General features: G+C 43.5%; 1 protein-coding gene across 2 annotated transcripts in view; it reads right to left on the bottom strand.

Annotated features, from left to right (window-relative positions):
• The window catches only part of PRKCQ (protein kinase C theta), a 119,868-nt gene that overhangs the window by 84,474 nt on the left and 14,379 nt on the right, over nt 1-21,015 (bottom strand). The window lies entirely within an intron of this gene.

The following is a 21,015-nucleotide window of genomic DNA, read 5'->3' as shown; positions in this document are numbered from 1 at the left end:
CTTATATGAAAAGGAAGAGGGGCCGGCCAGGTGGTCTAGTGGTTAAGTTCCCATGATCTGCTTTGGCGGCCTGGGGTTCACTGGTTCGGATCCCGGACATGGACCTTCACACTGCTCATCAAGCCACGCTGTGGCAGGCATCCCACATACAAAAATAGAGGAAGATGGGCACAGATGTTAGCTCAAGGCCAATCTTCCTCAGCAAAAAGAGGAGGATTGGCAGCGGATGTTAGCTCTGGGCTAATGTTCCTCAAAAAAAGACAAAGAAGAAGAGACACACAAGCTCCCTCTCTTTTCCATGTGAGGACACAGTGGGAAGGCGCCATCTACACGTGAGGAAGAGAGGCCTCATCAGAAACCAAACCTGACGGCCCCTTCCTCTTGTGCTTTCAGTCTCCAGAACTGCGAGAAATAACCATCTGTTTAAGCCTCTCATTCTATGGTCTTCTGTTATGCAGCCCGAGCTGGCTCATATAACACATCTCCTTGCCTCACCAAAAAAAAAAAAAAAAATAGAAATTAAAGAAATACTGAAATATAGAAAACAAAGCAGCTGGGATGACATTATTAATATTCTGACACTAATTTAATGTGGGGCATGAATAAACAATCCACTGAAGCAGAGCTCTGATCAAATTACACGAACACTCAGGAACGGCATCCTCGTCCCTGCTGATGAAGTTGTGACTTCTGAACCTATTTACAAGCCTCCACGTGTCGGCTTCAACTTGCCCTCCCAACACAGACGGGTCTTCGCAGGAGCCCCAGCCCACCTCGCCTTCTCTGTCTGCTGGATACACCCCGACTCTCCATCCCGATGGCTCTTCAGACCATTCCTTCTGTTTGGAATGCTCTGTGCACGTCCACGCCTGCACGAGAGCCATCCTTCATCTTCCTCATCTTTCAAGGACCTCACTTAGGTACCACCTCATTCAGAAATTCTTTCCTGCTCCCCATGGAAAGGGGAGTGATTTATCTGCTGGGTGAGTTTTACAAAAGGAAACTGTGCCTGCCCAGCTGAGCCCCCTCCTCTCTTTTGGGGGAATCTGCCAACTTTCAGGGAGCTTGTTTCTCCACTCTCCTGTGCCATGCCATATGCAGGGTGGCGCCATCCGCCTCAGTCCTGGGAGGCTGACCATTGTCCAGCATCGCCTATGACCCTGTGAACAACAACCAACCTATTTGCCTGAACCCTTCAGCCATCTCCATCAATCCAGTCTTTATTACCAGCCAAGCGGGCATTCTTTCTCCATCTCTTTACATAGCTTATATTACTCACTCTCCTCACCGAGCCCATGAGGCAGGTATAGTTAGGTCCATTCTACAGAGAGGAAACCTGAGGCTCGAGGGGGTAAGCAGCTAGCCGAAGGTCACACAGCCAGCAGGTGAGTGAATCCGGATTCCAGCCCTGGTTGCTGAGTGTCTCCACCCAAACTTGTCGATTATCTCTCGTTAGAAAATGCTTTTAAGGTTAGGGTGGGGAGGAAGTGAAAGGATGGAGATTTCCCCGTAGATTGTCTCCAGTTCCTAATTAGAAACGATCTATTAGAACTGCCGGCACAAGCTTTCTCAGCAGCCTCCTGCTGTCTCCCGGCTTCATTACCCCAGGTACTCAGGCGACATTCCTCTTGCTCAGTACCTTGGTTTAAGGATCTATCCTTCTACCCATGGCTATAATTTGAAGCGTTAGAAACAGGTAATATAAATGCAGCAGGAGTTTCTTGGAATTACTTAAGCCGTCGTTTGGAGGTGAGGTCAGTGCTGCTGATCTGGGTGATTTCCCCAGGGTGTCATCAGTGGATGCCACCTCGCCTCCGAGCTTTCTCCATCCATGCTGTTACTGATGGCTGATCGGGATTGGTGAGGATTTCCGTGGCCCAAGTCCAGAACAAAGCTAACCACTTCACGTCACGCTGGAGCAGCTCGGGCTCCTTGACACTATTTTCTAACCACAGACTGAGTCCAAGGATGCTACCTCGTATAGGAAGTAATTTAATCTACAGCTCTGTTCATGGGGTCAAAATTTACTCTTAAACGACAATCTTCACCACAAAGAAAAAGAAAAGAGGGGCTGGCCTGGTGGCGTAATGGTTAAGTTCATGCGTTCTGCTTCAGCAGCCTGGGGTTCACAGGTTCAGATCCCAGGCACAGACCTACACACCACTTGTCAAGCCATGCTGTGGCAGGCGTCCCACTTATAAAATAGAGTAAGATGAGCACACATGTGAGCTCAGGGCCAATCTTCCCTAGCAAAAAAAGAGGAAGATTGGTGGCAGACGTTAGCTCAGAGCTAATCTTCCTAAAAAGAAAACACAAAGCAAAGCAAAGGGTAACTATGTGAGGTGCTGGATATACTAATTAGCTCCATTGTGGTGATTATTTCATGATGTGTACGTATATCAAATTACCAAGTTGTACACCTCAAATATATGCAATTTTTCATTGTCAGTAAAGTTGGGGGGAAAAGAAATAATTTCCCTGTGCCTCTACCATCTTATCAACCCAGTAGCTTTCATGAGACCAGAGTGCTCCGTAATCTTCCTAAGGCAGCAGAGGAAGAGCTCTTCTTCCTGCCAGCCAGGGGCTCAGTGAGGGAAAGCAACTACATGAACCAGGGGCGTCAGATCAGAGCCGGGGCCTGGGTGCTCTGTCAAAGGGCACCTTGACTGTGAGGGGGGAGCCGAGGCCCCTGAACACACGGGCCGTTATCCTCCGGCCTTGGCCTGGCAGCGCACAGAGGTTCAGAGACACAGGAATGAGAGGACACCGGGATGAGCGCAGGTGTGTACGTGAGATCGCCACGGTATAAAAGCCAGCTTTTACCAGCTGCTTTTAGTCTTAGACAAGTAACTCAATCTCTTTGTGACTGTTTCCATGTCTGCAACTAGGGGAAAACAATAGACCCATTTCACAGAGTTGTCGTGAGGATGAAATGAATTAATTCACGGGAAATGCTTACAACAGCGTTTGGTGGAAAAGATAGCTCTTATCATGCAGGACTTTTCCCAAGTATCCTCAGAAAATCTCCCTGATGAAAACTAGTTACCGATGATGGCAACTTGCTCACTGGACTATCTGGCATGGCCTAGAATACACCTAAATTACTGGCTAAGTAAATGAAGTGACATGCCCATCTAGTTTTCGCCACAGCTCTATAAGCATTTGCCAAACCTGCCTATGACATACAAAGCACCATGCTGGATACAAAACGTGACATGGTCCGGGTACTAAATAAGCCTTGAGACCTCAGAATGGGGTGCGCCACCATCTAGAGGGGATCAGAGGAGGACGTTCTGAGAGCCTGGACTTGGCGTTCTTGCCCTTTTATCCTGTGAATAAAGTGACAAGGCCAGTTAACATGGACTTGACGTTGGAGACCGAGAAAACAAGAAACAGCAAAGTGGGCTGTCGCTCCGGGAACACCAGCAGCAAAACACGCTTGTCCTCCCAGCACTGCTTGAATACCACACCCCACTTCCTCTGAGGGTGTGTGACACTTTTCAAAGAAAATACAGTATTTGGTAGTATCACCACACAAGCGGAAATAGCAACGTTCAGTCTGTAGACGGAATAATGGTTTTGTTCAGAATAATGAGCATGGAACCCTCTGTGTGCCAGCGACCACAGGCAATGCTGGTCTGAGTTACTGCCCATCACTGCTATCAATGAGGGGTGGGGGTGACCCAGGGATGGGGACCGGAGAAGGAAGAGAAGGAGCAGAGCAAGTGGGGGGTCAGACAGCCTAGGGTGGATGCGTGTGTGTAGGTCCAGGTGAGTCACCCACATCTTCTTGTGCACAGAAATGTCCCCAACTTAGAAGAAATGAGTGGGTTGTAAAAGCATGTTTATAATTCAAACTTAGAATCCATGGAAACTGTGAAATGAGATACCATTAGCCCATTAACAAACCTACTAATCTGCCGATTCAGAATGAAGTCAGAATCAATTTGCAAAACTGACCCCCTTCTGTCATTGTTCTAGCTTATGAGGTCCCCTACTTGCTTTTCTTCTTGTGACATTTGTGGGTTTACTAGCCCATTTGGGGTCTAATTTCTCAATTGAAAAGCCACAATTACTAGGGGAACACCAGTTTTACCGCATGAGAAGGGAACGTCTGTACTCTCGGCCACAACTGCAGAGGACGCACACCACCCCACAAGATGGGAACCCACCAGCTCAGTGGATCTCGAAGTGTGGTCCTGGAGGACCAGCAGCATCAGCGGAGAGCTCTTTAGAAATGCAAATCCTCCAGCCCCACCCAGATCCAAGAATTAGAGACTATGGGGGCGGGGTCAGCCATCTGGGTTTTAAGGCCCTTGGCATGACTCAAGTTCGAGAAGGGCTGCTCTTGCGTAAACCCCACAAGGCAAGGCTGTGTCCTTTTCATCTTTATTTGCTCAGCATCCAGCACAGCACATGGCACGCAGGTTGTAATCGCTGGCTCTCACCCAGGGCCATCTTGCCTCCAGGGGACATTTGGCAATGTTTGGAGTCAGCACCTGGTGGTCACAAATCGGGGGAGAGGCTGCAAATGGCATCTAGTAGGATGAGGCCAGAGACAGTGCTAAACAACCAATGATGCACAGGACAGCCCCCACAACAAATACGCCAGTAGTGCTGAGGTTGAGAACCTCAGTTCTAAATAAACATATCACATGATGCCAGGAGAATGTCCTATACCACTTCCTCACTATCTATCGTCGCTTCCCTACGTTTAGAGAATTCTAGCCCCACAATGAGAAAGGACTAGTGGTCTGTCCCTTCTTATAACAAATGAGGAAACTGAGGCTCAGGGAAATTAAGGCAAGTGGTCCAATCCACCTGTCTAATTAGTGGAAGAAGTGTTATTGGGACCCAGGTCTCCCAGATCCTTGTCATTCATCTTTCCACTGTGCCTTCATTTCTCTGCTGTGGATATCACTCAGTGGGGACCAGGATTTGAAAAAAGGCTTGCCTTTGCTCCTTCACAGAATATTAACATTGCTTACACAAAACACTTTAAACCACCAGATGTCAGACCCTTGGTGGGCTCAGACTTAATGTTTGTTACATGTACTAATTTTGCTAATTTTATTTTATTTTTGAGGAAGATTAGCCCTGAGATAACTATTGCCAGTCCTCCTCTTTTTGCTGAGGAAGACTGGCCCTGAGCTAACATCTATGCCCATCTTCCTCTACTTTATATGTGGGACGCCTACCACAGCATGGCTTTTGCCACACAGTGCCATGTCCGCACCCGGGATCTGAACCGGCGAACCCAGGGCCTCCAAGAAGCAGAACGTGCGAATTTAACCGCTGCACCACCAGGCCGGCCCCTAACTTTGCTAATTTTGCACAGTGCAGCAGCCTCAAACTCAGTAGCCAGGCATTCAGTCAGTGAGCAGACCTCGCTGACTGCTGATTATTCATATTCCAGAGCGGACTTTTCTCTATTCATCTTATATGCATAAAATGCGAAGAGATTAAATGCTTTGCTTCTTTCAAGAAAAAAATCGTAAAAAGAAAAAGAAGTACTTGGTTATGGGATAGATCTCTTGCAAATGCCGAGCTTTGACTTTCCTTGGTAAGTTTTGAGTGAGCAATTAAGATTATTTTGTGATCAGAGTATTGTTTAAATTGTTCTTCAGCCTATTCTTACAAAACAACAATCTCTTAAGAGGACACCACAGCATTTTATAACTGCGATTGCATTCTTCTCCACACAGAAGGCCGGCGGAGTGAACAAGGATCTTCATTGCAACAAGGAATCCATTACACATTAGTAGCAAATAACAAGGGAGATGCACAGCGTACTTGACAGTTTACAAGTAGCTTTTCAGAGACGAGGCTTATAAAGAGGTTTCTAGTTCTAACAGATATTGGCAACTGTTTTTGTTTTTTTAAAATTGGTCCTTCACCCCAGAGTTTGAGAAGCATTGTTCTATGGTGTCTATTTGTATCACAATACTTGCTAAATTGCAATCTATTCTAATTTTCTATTTTCTATTCCCCTGCTTGAATGGAAGCTCCATGATTTCAGAAGCAATGTCTAGGGTTTGTTTTTTAAATAGACTTCATTTTTTAGAGCAGTTTTATATTCATAGCAAAATTCAGCAGAAGGTACAGAGATTTCTCACTTATTCCTTGCCCCCACATAAGCACAGCCTCCCCCATTATCAACATCCCTCACCAGAGGGTACATTTGTCACAACTGATAATCTACATTGACACATCATCATCTCCCAAGGTCCGGAGGTCACATTAGGGTTCACTCCTGGTGTGGAACATTCTGTGGGTTTGGACAAGTGTATAATAACATTTATCCTCCATCATAGTATTTTGCAGAGTCGTTTCACTGCCCTAAAAATCCTCTGTGCTCCGCCTGTTTGTTCTTCCCTCCCCCCAGCCCTAATAGATAGTAAAATAAAGATGTAAATAATGGAAATAGTGCGGTGCCGGCAGCAGCAGAGATGGATAGATCATTAGAACAAAACAGAATGCCCTGAAACAGATCCACATACTTTTGAAAACTTTGTGTACAGTGAAGACGGTTTTTAAAGTCAGTGGGCAAAGGAAGGATTGCTTAATAAACGAGACTGTGTCCAGGGGCTAAAACCCACATTAAAGCTAACATCAGAATAAAATTCAGACAGATTGATATTAGTGTAGAAATAAAACCTCTGAACAACCAAAACTATGAGATATGTAGATTAATGATTGCATCCTTTTGGAATTATGGAGGACTTCTCAAATGTGATACAGAGAAAAGCCCCATAAAGGAACACATTTCTACGCTATTTTACCTAAAAACTGACGTGTGTTAAACATCGACAAAGTATAAGACATGACAAACTGGGAGAAACAATTGTAAAACGTGGCAAAACATTAGGCAAGTATGTGAAAAGTTCTTAAACATCAATAAAAAAGACAAACAATAATTAAATATTACTTGCCTAACAAAAAAATAGGCAAAGGCTAAGAGGAGGCATTTTACAACAGAAATATAAGAGGCCAATAAAACAAGAAAAAAGTTCAATTTCACTAGAAATAAAAGAAGCGTGAATTAGCTAGTTCCATAATCCCTTCTCTGCAATTCCAAAAGCAAAAAAGCTCTGAAAAAAGAAAACAATTTATTCCGTAGTGCAAACTAATTTTGTAGTAGAATCTGACGTGGGCTATTTATGGTCTACTTATTCCATGCAATAGACTATTAATATCCTGCCCACCACACATAGCTTACTGGGAGTATTGTGTAATATACTGTGTATAACTTTATTACCTTTATAAATATGAATTATGAAACAGATCTGGCCATAATGGTTTGGATAAGAGACCTGCACAATCTTTATGGAAGAAAATATGTATTTAATGACTTTAAAACAATAAGGCAAGTATATGAAGGTACACATACAAGAATGCCCACTGCAACATTGTTTAATAATAGTAAAACTGCAAATAGCCTCAGTGGCCAAAAACAGGATATTGTTTAAATATATTATAGCAAATAACTACAACAGAATATTTTACAACCAGTAGATTATTATCCACTAAAAGAAAGATATTTACAGGATGTAGTTAAACTAAAGAGAGATGCACTAACCGTAATGTATATAATAGGAGCTCAGTTAAAAAGCTATAAATTTACGTGCATACATCTTAGTGGGGAAAATTTTGGAACGAAATGCCATCTCTCGGAGGACTGGATTTTAGATGGTTATTTTTGACGGGTTTACAATTTTGATTTTTAAAAATGATCCTGTATAACAAAAAGGAAAAACGCTTTTTTCATATATTGACTCATTTTTCATCCCAAGAATCTCGTGAAGCACAATGGAAGCGAGAAATGGACGCCTGTCGAAGACTTTCTTCAAGGCCACAGAACTTGTAAGTGACAGGGCATGACCTCTAATTCCAAATCTAGTCCCTTCTACTGCAAGGCCTCTGTGCCCCCGTGCCGGGGCATCATCACCTGGCACGCAGTCAGACCCCCGGCTTCTATAGCATTTGGTAATTTCACAAGTCACTCTTTCAGGTAAGACCAATTTATTGGGAGTTCAGTATGTGGGGGATGTTGTGGGACAGTACTTACACATCTAAGATTTCCAGAATCCTCCAATCCTTATAATAGGAGATTCCTTCTTTAGGAAACAGTGGGGGTCCACGACTTCATTAATAAGTTCTTTTTTTGGATCAGAGAATGTATTTTTTCCCATAGAAATGTTACCTATGATGTTGACTCCACACATGCACATTTTTGGGAGTACCAAATGGTCCTATGAAACCACCTACAACGGATTCACAATAGATGTACCAGGAAAGGCCTCCCAACCTCTCTTTTGGGGTTTTAAGAACACACCCCGGGGCAGCTGTGGCAGGAGAATCAGAGATTCCTCTTCCTTCCCCCTGAGTAGTGGCATCGGCTCCTCCCCCCAGCTCCAGGTTGCTGGAGGGGCTCCCAGGCCGAGGGCAGTGAGAATCAGGGTCCAGGGAGAGGGCTCAGGGGAGGGAGGTGGGAGTGGGAGAGATGCACCCCACAGGTGATGCTGAGCATCAAGAGCAGAGATGAAGCAGGAGAAGATGATGGATGGATGGCAACGGGGACTCCAGGTGGGAGTGGGAATGGAGACACAGGGCAATGGAGAGTGGTGTCAGGGAAGGTGGGCTAGGAGAAAAAGGAGGATGAAGGGAAGAAGAGGACCATGGGCAACTGGCGGTCTCCAACAAAGGGCATCTGAAGGTCAGGCAGCCTCTAGCACAAACCTGACCACCGGCACAGAGACCGAGAGCTGCCTCCAGACCTGTTCCCTTCAATGTCCTGGCAGCTGGATGCGGCCAAGGGCAGGTGAGCCTAGCCAGTGTGTAACTTCCAGGTTGGGCCCTGTGCCTGCCACTGGCTAGAATATGGAGGTGGTGGCCTTGAGTCACCTTGGCGATGCCCTTGACCCTTGAGCCTGGACTCTCAGGCAGGAGAGAGGTCAGCTACCTTGTTTAGGCCACTGTTATTCTGGAGCCCTGTGACAGCAGCCAAACATAGACCGAGGAATAAGATGCTTCACAAGACTTCAGTAAGAAGCAAATAAGAATATAACTGAGAGAGTTATCCGAATGATAGAGAATTAGCCTAATAACAAAATAGAGTTTTATTATTATATTCTAAAACATCCTCCCGACCCCTCCCCACTCTCCTCCCCGCTCCCCACCCCCACCTCCTCCTCCAGACACACCAGCCAATTCTCCCTGTCCTGCTCACAGGAGGGAAAAAAAAGAGGATGTGACAGTGGTAACCAAATGAGGCATCTGGCGTCAGCATCTTGCTCCTGTCCCACAACTGTCAGCGCAAAACAAACCCCAACCACTTCTGGGCACAGATATTTTCCTGAGGTTTAAACATTTGAGATTCAAATTTGTTTGCCCCAGGGAAGAACTCTGGGGGAGAAAGCAGAAGGAAACGCATGGGGTACCAAGCACCTCTGTTGTGCGCTTGGGCTGCAAGAAGAAAAAGGCTGAACTCTGGGAGCACAATCTTCTCCTCCTTGAAACAAAACAAAAACCTACCATTTCTTGGAAACACCCCCACCCAAAATTTTCAATGTCTCCCAACCTAGGGGCTCAGCAGCGTGGCGTAAGCGGCGGTCAGGCTGCCGCTGGGACAATCTTGTCATGCTTACGGAACAGAGAAAGACAGGTGCTGAATCGCACAGGTGTAGGGTGCAGCCTGGTGGATGTGGAAGAGAAGGGACTGAATGCTCTTCTTAACTGTCCACCGGGCATTTGTGAGCGGCTGTGGGGAAGGAGAGATTCTTTTTCTTTCTTACTTCTGTTTGTTTTTAAAACTAACACTTCACCTTGTTCTAAAAAGAACTGAGAGCCATAAGCTATTTTGTTCATCTGTGCCTCGTTTACCACTTAGGGAAAGAAATGAGAAAGAGGAATAACAAAATCTGACATTTATCCAAGTGCTTTCACATACGTTTCCTTCATTTTAAAGCCATGGTCTAGTGACTTATCCAGGTTAATAGTCTTATCCATATTTTCCAGATAGGGAAACAGGCTCAGAGAGGGGAGGACCTTTGTCCAAAGTTGCACAGCTAATTATGGTGGAGTGGGGACTGGAACTCCAGGGCCAGAAATGCTAACCCGAGGGCTCACTGCTGTAAACCTTCTCTTCCTTTCTCAGCGTCTATTCTGAAAGCACACACGCTTCTTTGATGTCCTGTAAGTTAAGTTCTGCTCTGTAAGTAATTATTTTTAATTACATCTGACTGAGTGAGTTATGTTGACATCTTTGTCAAGAAACCTTTGGGTTCCCACTGCCTTCTCTGTGGCTGGTCTTTACTGCAGAGACACGATGATTAAAAGGTATTATTCATCCAGGGCTTCCCTGGGGCTCTCAAAAGACACTTTCACCTCAGTTGCTCCCAGGAATGAAGCCACACTTCTTGTCTTTGCAAGCTCGGGTCTGGGAGGGCAGGATCAATCCTGCCGGTTCTGGTTCCTCTTCCACGGTACCACCCTTCCCCACACTTCCTCCTCTGGGGCATCTGCAGTTCAGAACCTCCTCGCTGCTGATGGAGTGGGAAGAAAAGCCAAGTGATAGAAACTGAACATCTGGGCTTCAGGCAAATCGGGAGGAAGAGAAGAAGAAGGGGGATTCGCTTCCTTGCGCCATCTCTCCCCAGGAGGAATGTGTACACCGCCTCCAGGAGTAGTGAGAAGGGGACCGTGGCTCCTGCCAGTTTTCCCCAGATCTGCCTTCGACTCCTGGCTGAAACGCTCCCATCTTGCTGAGCGCTTAGGCTCTGAAGCAAGACTAGCTTCTCTAGGATGAAGGTCTGATGTGCAATGCTCCAGCATCCAACCTCCTGGGCCGCCACGACTGCACCCTGGGGATGGCTGACTTTGGGGGCAGTGGGAAGCGGGTATGCAAGCCTGGCCTGACCTGTCCACATCGATTCTAGTTATTTCCTTGCTGGCCCTTCAGTGAGCTAAGGAAGCCAGGCTGGTTTCCGATTGCGGTAGAAGGCATTCTAACAGGAATGACCGCTTAGCAGCGAGAGAAGAAACATCATATAGAAGTTGTTCCCTGGGGAAATGTTAAGTGGAATTCTGGGTTTCAAATCTCCAGTGGGCATGGCTAGGTTTGAAGGGCACAGGGAAAGGCTCTTTAAAACCAAGACTCCTCCCACAAGTTCCTTCTGCCTTCAGAAAACCCAGGCAGTGCTAAAACAGCTGAGGATCTCCCGGCTTAGTTGTGATGCCATGTTGATGTCACTGAGGTGACACAGGTCTCAAGAGCAGTGTTCTCACCATCACGAAGCGGGAAGTCTGAGCTGGAGTGAGACTAAAGCTCCCAGTTCAGATTCTAGGCTGACAACTTTTAACTATTTCCAAACGACCTGTAAAGGAAGTACTTTTAATTTATTTTTAATAATCGAAAGCAACATGGCTAAGAATCAAGTTCTCTAGTACTTGGGAAGAAACACTAGTGAATTTAAGAATTATAGTCCTAGTTTCCTTCCTATCAATCCTAATATTTTGTTTCACTATAATTTCAGGACACTTGGGTAAGTGATAGTAACATATGTAAGAACTTGGAGGATGTTAATTTTTCTAAATTTACATATATTGACCTTTTGGATAATCTTTCAGTTTAGCACTCTGAATCACAAATTACATAAAAGTTCTTTCTAGAGAATCCTGTGAGCTCTCAAATGTGCATTTAGCTATGACAGTCCTTTTTTGGTTTTTGGGTTTTTTTAAAAAAATATATATAGATCTAATTGGTCAGAGATCCTTTCCTGTAGTGAAATTTACCTCCCCAGATCTCATTTTCCCCATGGATCCTGGTTCTGTTCCCGACGTTCCCCTGAATAAGCTGAGTAAGTGTAATGCCCCTGCCCACGGGCAGAGGACAGCTGACACGCTCCTCAGCCTGTTGTTGGCAGGATAATTAATGCATATTTTAAAATATTTTTACTCTGGTAAAATATACATAACACAAAACTTGCCATCTTAACCATTTTACGTGTACAGTTCAGTGGCACTAAATACATTCATAATGTTGTCCAACCATCACCACCATTCACCTCCAGAACTGTTTCCTCTTCCCAAACAAACTCTGTACCCATGAAGCAATGACTCCTCTTCCCCTCCTCCCAGCCCTGGTGACCAGCCTTTGACTTTCTGTCTCTATGAATTTGACTATTCTAGATATCTCACTTAACGGAATCATACAATATTTGTCCTTTTGTGTCCGGCTTATTTCATTTTGCATAATATAGCCAAGGTTCATCCATACCATCGCATGTATCAGAATTTCATTCCTTATTATGGCTGAATAATATTCTGGTGTATCTATAGACCACATTTTGTTCACCACTCATTTGTGGATGGGCACATGGGTTGTTTCCATCTTTGGCTATTGTGAATAATGCTGCTGTGAACATTAGTGTATAAATATCTGAGTCCCTGCTTTCAATTCTCCTGGGTATATATCTAGCAGTAGAACTGCCGATTAACATAGTTAAATCTATGCTTCACTTTTTGAGGAACATGATACTATTTTCCACAGCAACTACACCATTTTACATTCCTACCAGCGACGCACAAGGGTCCCAATTTCTCCACAACACTTATTTTCTGTTTTTTTAATAATTGCCATCCTAATGGGTGTGACAAGTATCTCACTGTTTTGATTTGTATTTCCCTAATGATTAATGATGTTGAGCATCTTTTCCTGTGTGTCGATGTGCTTTTAAAACATGCCCAGAGGAATCAATACTCTCTAGACACGATCAGATCAAGAGAGGATGGAGTTCTATGAGCCACCGAAGATCCATCAATGCAGGCTAAGAATAAACGGACTTTTGCAGAAGCTGCTATTACCTCATACAGAAATAGGAGTTAACTGAAACTCCTGAATCCTCTTCACCACGATGTTCTAAAGCCATGTTTTCCCCACCCTGCCCTCGACCAGTTAGGTCATTGAATCTAAATGGAGCTTTTAGCAAAGCGACGTCTCAATTTAGTCTAGGTCTAGCTTTCCAGCCTACGCGATCATTTTGACCCAGCATTCCATCGACCCTTCCATCGTGCGGTCAGCTGTCAATCTGGCCTGGCTTCTAAGTCTTCACTAGGACATTTCTTCCTACACATGCTGACCGCTAGGACAGAATCAAGTGCAGACTTCTACCCTCTGCCACGAAAGGCCCTTCTTTCTTGAATTTGAAATGAATGGTTGCTCCCTAGGCACCAGCTGGTGTTTTTCATGTTTTTAACTGGAGTGTAATGAGACATTCTGTTAAATATCTTATTGAAATCCAAGTACTCTCTCACTAGTCCAGTATTTCACTAGTCTGGGAACTCTACGAAAATGGAAATTGACTGAGTTTGGCCTGAAGGTTAGTAAGCCTATGTTGAGTCCTCCCGATTATCACTTTTTTATCTTTTTTTTTTTTTTTTACAACTAAACAGACAATTTCCTGCTATATCACAGGCTTATTTCTCTCTTTTAAGTGAAGATCAGAAAATTGCTAGTTAGGACTCTCTTTTCAATTATCCTTCTTATGTTGATGCTACATATTAAAATGACCACCAAGTCGTCTTTTTTCCACATGAAGTAATATCAACTCTTTCCTCCAAAAAGCATTCATATTCAAATTTCAGATGATTTTCCCCCCTACTCTTGAACTTTATCTGATTTCTGTACAAACTTATTGAAATGCTGAGCCCGAGGCCATTTCTGAACAATTGAGTTTAAGCAACCACATCTTTTTCAAGATGCTCCTTGATTCAGAGGCAGGGGCCTGTGCAAAGGGACTGTGGTTCTAACTGTGGCCAGTTATTGCGTTCTAAGAATGAGGAGGCCAATGCAAAGCTCGATGGGGAACTGGGTAAACTTGGGAAAATCACTTCATCTCTGTGAGTTTCAGCTTCTTTGCCTATAAAATGAGGGAGTAGAGATGAATCTCCCCAGTCTATTTTAGTCCCAACCCCCTATCATGTGGGATGGCTTCCAGACTTGCTCGTTGTGCTCCCCATTTTGCTGAGGCTAGTGCATTTACAGACAGAAACCTGCCATCTTGGAGAAATACCCTTGCATCCTGCTATTACAGAATAACATAAATGATCTGTTCAATAATGACATTCACACAATAAATACTCATTGAGCATGGATTATAGGTATTGCATCCTCAAAATACTTGCGTTTGATGGAAGCAATAAAACATGAATACAACAGCTCTGACAGAAACCACAGAGATGTGAATAAGCTAGCATCTATAATTTCAGAGTTCACTGTCCTCCCTCTAAGACAAGAGCAGAACTTGCACATAATTCAGCAGCTGGATTGTTAGGTGCGCTCAGCCACCCATGTCGCGACGTTAGATTGTAGCACACAGGGGCACGTACCAGGAGAACGGAAATCAGCTGAACGTCGAATTTGATGTTACGAGGTCACTTGCCTCCTTTGTGCTTCCAATTCCTTATCTAAAAACAACATAGGTAATAAAGGCAACCTACATCACAGCTTCCTTAGGTTTTCCTAGGAATACACTGGGAAAATATATAACTGACAAGGTGTAAGGTCTTTCAAAGTCAAGTTCACATTCTTTTCATTGTTTCTTCCAAAGAAAATAAAAATGTAAAAAGGTTTCCTTTTCTGCTTGGGTTCAGAAGGCCCCCAAGCTAGAGAGAAACCCTACCCCCAATGTATCCTTTCCCTACGTGGACTTCCTTCTGTGGGGCTCTAAGAAAAGTCACAGGCTAGGATGTCAACTCTTCTCCCAGGGAGCGAGCAGCCCTTTAAATGGCTGGCAGGGAGCTCCTGCCACTGTCCTTTGAAGTTGTCCCTTAGCCCAGCAGTCCTGTATTTCTGTGTGTCGGTAATTGGTGTGTGCACACCCTGCTGTGTTTACTTTTAAAAAGGAAAGAAGAAAAAGTCACTCAGGTGGAGCCCAGGCATCTGAAATACCCACCGTCAGCGGGGGACCTGCTTCCTACACTCACTGCTGAGCCTGCTCTGGCTTCTTTCCATCTCCCAACCGAGGAGAAAAGTAGAAAGGGGAGGGCGGTGTGGGAGAAAGGTGAGAGTGGAAAAAGTAAGAACCAGGTCTGTCATGACTAAACTCCCCAGTTCGTTCTCAGAATAAGAGTTCGTACATCATTTTAAACCTGACAGCAACTCCTGTCACCCTTATCTATTAGAGAGAAACTAACCGCTATTTTGTGGTTACATCAGAAAAGCAAACACACACCTCCAGACACTGAAAACACTGTCATTGATGATGAAATAAATTCACTCCTAAAAGAGCAGAGTTTCTGACAAGGCCACTCCGTGCCTGGTGGAGCTGTTCTTCAGAGAAGCGCACACGGGTGCTGGAATGATTACCAGCATGAGCAAATCTCTTGCCATTCATGTCCCTATTGTCATTCATCCTTCAAGTGCATCCTTCCTGGTGGAGATGACAGTGATCCTGTTTGACTTATGCTTTGTGTGGGCAGCTGGCAGGACTGGAAACCAGAGTGCCAACCCCCCCCCCATTATGGGAATGGGGAGACGTCATCTCTAGCCCCACAATGCTAACGGGGTTACACATTTTTCAGATGATTTGCATATAGCTGCAAAGCAGGTTGCCATTTTTCCGTTAGGTAAGTAAAATTGACAATATCATTTATCTTACTACAGTGAACCGAAAACCTCATTAATTCAGTCCACCCCATCCCTGATTAATTTTGAATATGTGTTAAATTTCACGACGAAGTGACAGATCGAAATTTACCCTTAGGAAACATATTTTTGGGAATGTTTGCTAAGCACTATACCAAGACTATTTTAAATCTTATATGGATGTGGTTAAGTGCGTAAGTCACAGATATTTACAATGGAAACGCAAGTTAGAAATAATATGAGGAGCTACTATTGACTGAGCACCCACTGTGTGCTGGATTGCTTTATACCCATCTAAAAAATACCCACAGCACACTGTATGGCAGAAATTGTCATCCCTACTTGACAGATGAAGAAACTGGACGTAGAGGTTAATTCTCACACAAGGATTTACAGCTAAAAAGGAAAAGAGCCAGGATTCAGCATCTGAGGCCCTTTCCACTACACCTGGCAGCCAATTTCTATTTTTAAAGGTTAGTGCCCCCAGACAACCTATTTTTAACTATTCAAGTTACTTTACATACCCCCAAATTTAAAAAAACTAAAACAACTGAACTGTTTATTCTGAAACATCACGAATTCACACTTACTTTTCTTACAATTGGTCTGAAATCCAAAGGAGTCACAATATCGGTATATTTTGGGAGAAAGGCAAGACAGCAAAAATACCCGTGCCACATTGATTTCTATTTCATCCTTCTGTGCGGGACTGAGCTAAACATCTGAGGCCCTTCCGCGTCCCCTCCCACCCCGCCCATGACCAGGGGGTAGCACCACGGAATCTGTCTCCATAGCAACTGCTGCCTAATTGCCAAGCTAGTGGATCCTTGGGGAAGGCCCCATGCGACCCTTAGGATGAGCTCCTGGGAAGAAAAGGAAGGGTATGATACTTGTTTGTATAATACTATGCTTCGCTTTCTCCTGATTGTTGTCTATATTCTTCTGCAACTTCATCTGTCATATTAGTGAGATTCATTCTTGTTGATACATTTAGTCTCAATTTATTCATCTTCCTCACCCTGTAGCAGTGGTTCTGAAACTTTTTGGTCTTAAGATTCCTTTACCGCCTTAAAAATTATCGAGGACGCCAGAGAGCTTTGCTTTATGTGGATTAAATCTATCCATATTTGCCATATCAAAAATAATTATTAATTTAAAATAACAATAAAAACCCATTATATATAATACATTCACATAAGCAACGTATTTGACAAAAAATAATCATATTTTTCAAAGCGAAAAATAATAATGGGAAAAGTGGCACTGTTGACATTTTTTGCAAATCTCTTTAATGTCTGGCTTAACAGAAAACAGCACGCTTCTCATATCTATTTCTGCGTTGTTTGTTGCTCTCATGACATGCAGCACCTAGAAAACTCCACTGCACAAAATAAGACTGAAAAGGTAAAAAGGCCCTTTTGGTAGCGCTATGAGGTTAGTTTTGACCCAAGAACTCTCTGAAAGTCTTGAAAATCTCCAGTGTTCCCTGGACCACACTTTGAGAATCACTGCTCCTGAGGATTCCATTGAAAGACATATATGACACTCTTTTTAATCTGTGCTTCTGTTGATGTTCGATTCTTTTTTTTTTTGCTTTTATAAACCATACTATTGGGAGCATTCTTGTAGATATCTCCTCTGGCACGTGTCTGAGAATTTCTACAGAATATGTGCAAAGCAGTCGAACCACAGGGTTTGGGTGTATACACATCTTCAACTATAGCGGTTATTGCCAAACGGCTCTCTGAAATTTAAAATCTGGGGGCCAGCCCGGTGGTGTAGTGGTTAAGTTCCTGCACTCTCCCTCAGCGGCCTGGGCTTCACAGGTTTGGATCCTGGGTGTGGACCTAGCACCACTCATCCAGCCACTCTTTGGCAGCATCCCACATACCAAATAGAGGAACGTGGGCACAGATGTTAGCTCAGCAACAATCTTCCTCAAGCAAAAAGAGGAAGCCTGGCAACAGATGTTAGCTCAAGGCCAATCGTCCTCACACACACACAAAATAAATAATAAAATTTAAAATCTGTAAATGCGCCACTAGTTTGCAAGCACCTAAAACTTCAATGAAGATGATCTCTGGGAGGCAGGAAACGTAATTATAATTTTAAAAATAGAAATGTAACTCATATAGCTGAATACATATAGAATATATGTTATATTTTTACATAACTTCAGATATTTTCTCTAGATTATTATAGTAGATTCCTAATCATTTTGCATGATGCCTGTCCCACCTCCACCTTAGCCCTAAGAGCTGTCTTTCTCTTCCATGTTACAGCCTCTCTTTGCCTAAAGCATAAAGTCCAGACTTAAACCCACATGACCTCTTCGTTATGGACAAACTGCAAGACTTTAAGGAAATTCAGCTGCGGCTTAAGATATAGATTAAACGAGGTATCTCAAAAATATTTTGGTTTCTTAAAATGGGTTCCTCTAAATAGTTTTGCATTTGTTTCAAAGAACTTTAAACAGAACGAACCCTCCGTCCCCCACATAGCTATAAAGATGAAAACAAACACATAATGCTAATTAAAAAAAAAAAAGCTAAGTAAACACATGGAGGAGATGTATGCAGAAACCCACAACTGATTTAATTTGCAAAACCACAGCTGTAGCTCAACTAAAGTAAAGATGACTTAGATAAAATACAACCAGAAAACTGAGATAAAAGATAGGGAGTAAATAGCTTGGGCGGATGGTTGAGCAAGCATCATGGGGATCGCAGGAAAGCCTGGGAAATCGCTTTGGAGTGGGGAAGGTGGTGCGTCAACTCCGGGGAGCCCCGGGACCACAGCCTTCTTCGAATCCTTCCTGGCTGGAATAGCGTATCTACTGGACCACGTCCCTTTCACTCGTGACGATATGGTCACCTTGACACGGGAGGAGAAATAAGATTTTTAGGCTTATGTTGAATTTTTGAGGTGGGCATAGGAGATTCTCAATATTTATGAAATACTGGAAGTCAAGAGGCCTTTGCTGTGATCTTGACTCTACCGCCAACCAGCTGTGCCACCCTGAGGATCCTGCTTGGCTCCTCTTAGCCCATTTCCTTGCCTAAAATGAGGGGTCTGGAAAGAATAACTCCTATCTGTTCGTGCTAAAATTCCCTATTTTTATCACAATATTATTAAGATTTGGAGAAAATTCTAAGAGATTATTTTTATCCTTAGGATGTAAGAAAAGGGGCGATGAAAGACTCTTTAAAAATGGACTAGGGCTATTCCTCTGTCCGTGGAATGTCTGGAGAGTACCAGGGGCGTTCTCAAGCACAGCAAAGCGTGTTCCCTCGGATGCAACGTATGCAGAGGTTAACGGAGGAGGGGAAGCCGGAGTTCTGGGGCGTGAGCTGCACCAGTGGGAATTCACCAGGCTGCCCTTCAGTCTCCTTCTATGCATGTGCCTACCTGCCAGAATTGCTGCCACGGGCAATACAAAGTTAAGGATTTTTTTTAAATGTACATCCTCATTACTAATAGAAACCATAACAGTTAGATTCCACATATATATTTAGCAACAATATTTGTTGACCATCTATGAAGTGCCAGGTATGTACTAGCAGAGGAATTCAGTGGTGAGAAAGGAGCCATGGCCCAGGCCCCATGGAAGAATGGAGAAGACAAGGATTATATGTTATTTGGGACCAGGAAGGGCAGAATATGCCTTTTCTGTGTCACCTGATGACTTGTCTGCATCCTCCTTTTTTCTTTTTTTAACCATGATTTTGTGGCACTGAGTGCATATCAGATATTTTTGCTCTCCCTCACTCTCCATAAAAAGAAAGCTTTTAGTAATTCAAGAGCAGGCCAGCTTCCAGACACTCTCTTTACTGTTATTTCTTAGCAATGCATGACCTCAATTTCTTATTTGCGTACTGTTTACTTTTTCACTGTCTTTCTTCTCCATGAGGGTGGAGACCTTGGCCCTCTTCCCTCCCCTGTATTCCCAACACCCAGATCCATCAGTGACCAACGATTAATTAATTGATCAATTAATGTTTGTTGACTGAATAAATTCTGGCCTTCCTCTTCTCCATAAAACTTCCCATTTTCTCTAAGTTACTGATTAAGCCACTCGAGCATGTGAAGGAAATCTCAGCGGCACTTGCATTCTTAAGAGGATCTGTGTTCCTGAAACTTCTGGTTGGCAGAATTTCAGCTACCGGAATAAGGCAAAGTGAGAACTTTCTGGCAACAGAATGGGGGGTATTCTGAGCTCAGATGGGCAGAAGCATTCCACAGGCCGGCACCCTTTGATTTGCTGGGGAGTTACTCCAAGAAAAAAATATCCCTCTGTACTGCTCACTGTTTCCTCTATGACCAAATTCACAAATCCTCTAAAAGGCTGGCCCGGGGAGTCCACCAGGGACAGAAGGGGAAGGTTAAGACGGAAGCCATACAAAGTGTCCATACTTCTGTTTCCGCCCCCGAGACAACGAATCTCGGATGCTCTGTGCCTCAGCGCTTATTGTAATTTTCTTATTTATTCATTTTCAGGGCTAATATTTATATTCAATGAATTGCTCAACCTCTGAAAATTATCCATTTGCTCAAATAGGAAGCATCTATTGTATTTCTGATTTTATTTTGCAAACTAACCAAAATAATCATAAAGTATAGATTTCTTGAGATTTTAAAAATGATTCTTTTGAAAATGTCAATACAAGAAATGTTTTCTTTTTCTTTTTCTTTTTCTTTTTTTTTTTTGAGGAAGATTAGCCCTGAGCTAACATCGTGCCCATCGTCCTCTACTTTATATGTGGGACGCCTGCCACAGCACGGCTTGTTAAGCAGTGTGTAGGTCCACATACAGGATCTGAACTGGCGAATCCTGGGCCTCCAAAGCAGAATGTGTGAACTTAACCGCTATGCCACCGGGCTGGCCCTAAGAAATGTTTTCTTGAACAAGGCTATCTCTGAACACTTCAGAATCTTGTGCTTCAGGAACTTGTCAAATAATAATAATAATAGTCATGAAAAGGATCAGAAACTTAATGTGAACCTTATTAGTGATTCATAGATAAGAGAACATACTGACTAAAAAGCGAATCACGAAGTTACATCAGACACATACCGAAAAACAATTTAAGTATCTCATGGTATAAAGATAAATTATTCTTCTAACTTTCAGAACAACCTCATAAAGTTGAAGTTCAAACTTCAAAGTTATTACTAAAGAATGTTAATCTGGAAGCATTTCTTACTCATTTTTCATTTAACTTTCTTCCTAACAGCTCTTTGCAAGTTGCAGCCATCAGCATATATGGATGTGTGTGTCCAAATATGATGCGATTTGTCTTTTTAAATGTGACCCAAACAGTCCTTGAGAGGCAAAGGAAGGAAGTCTCAAAACTCACTTCTTAGAATTA

Source organism: Equus asinus, chromosome 29 (genome assembly GCF_041296235.1).
Source record: "Equus asinus isolate D_3611 breed Donkey chromosome 29, EquAss-T2T_v2, whole genome shotgun sequence".
Taxonomy (NCBI): Eukaryota; Metazoa; Chordata; class Mammalia; order Perissodactyla; family Equidae; genus Equus; species Equus asinus.
The sequence above is the reverse complement of the archived record's forward strand: the minus strand, read 5'-3'. Positions and strand labels throughout refer to the sequence as shown.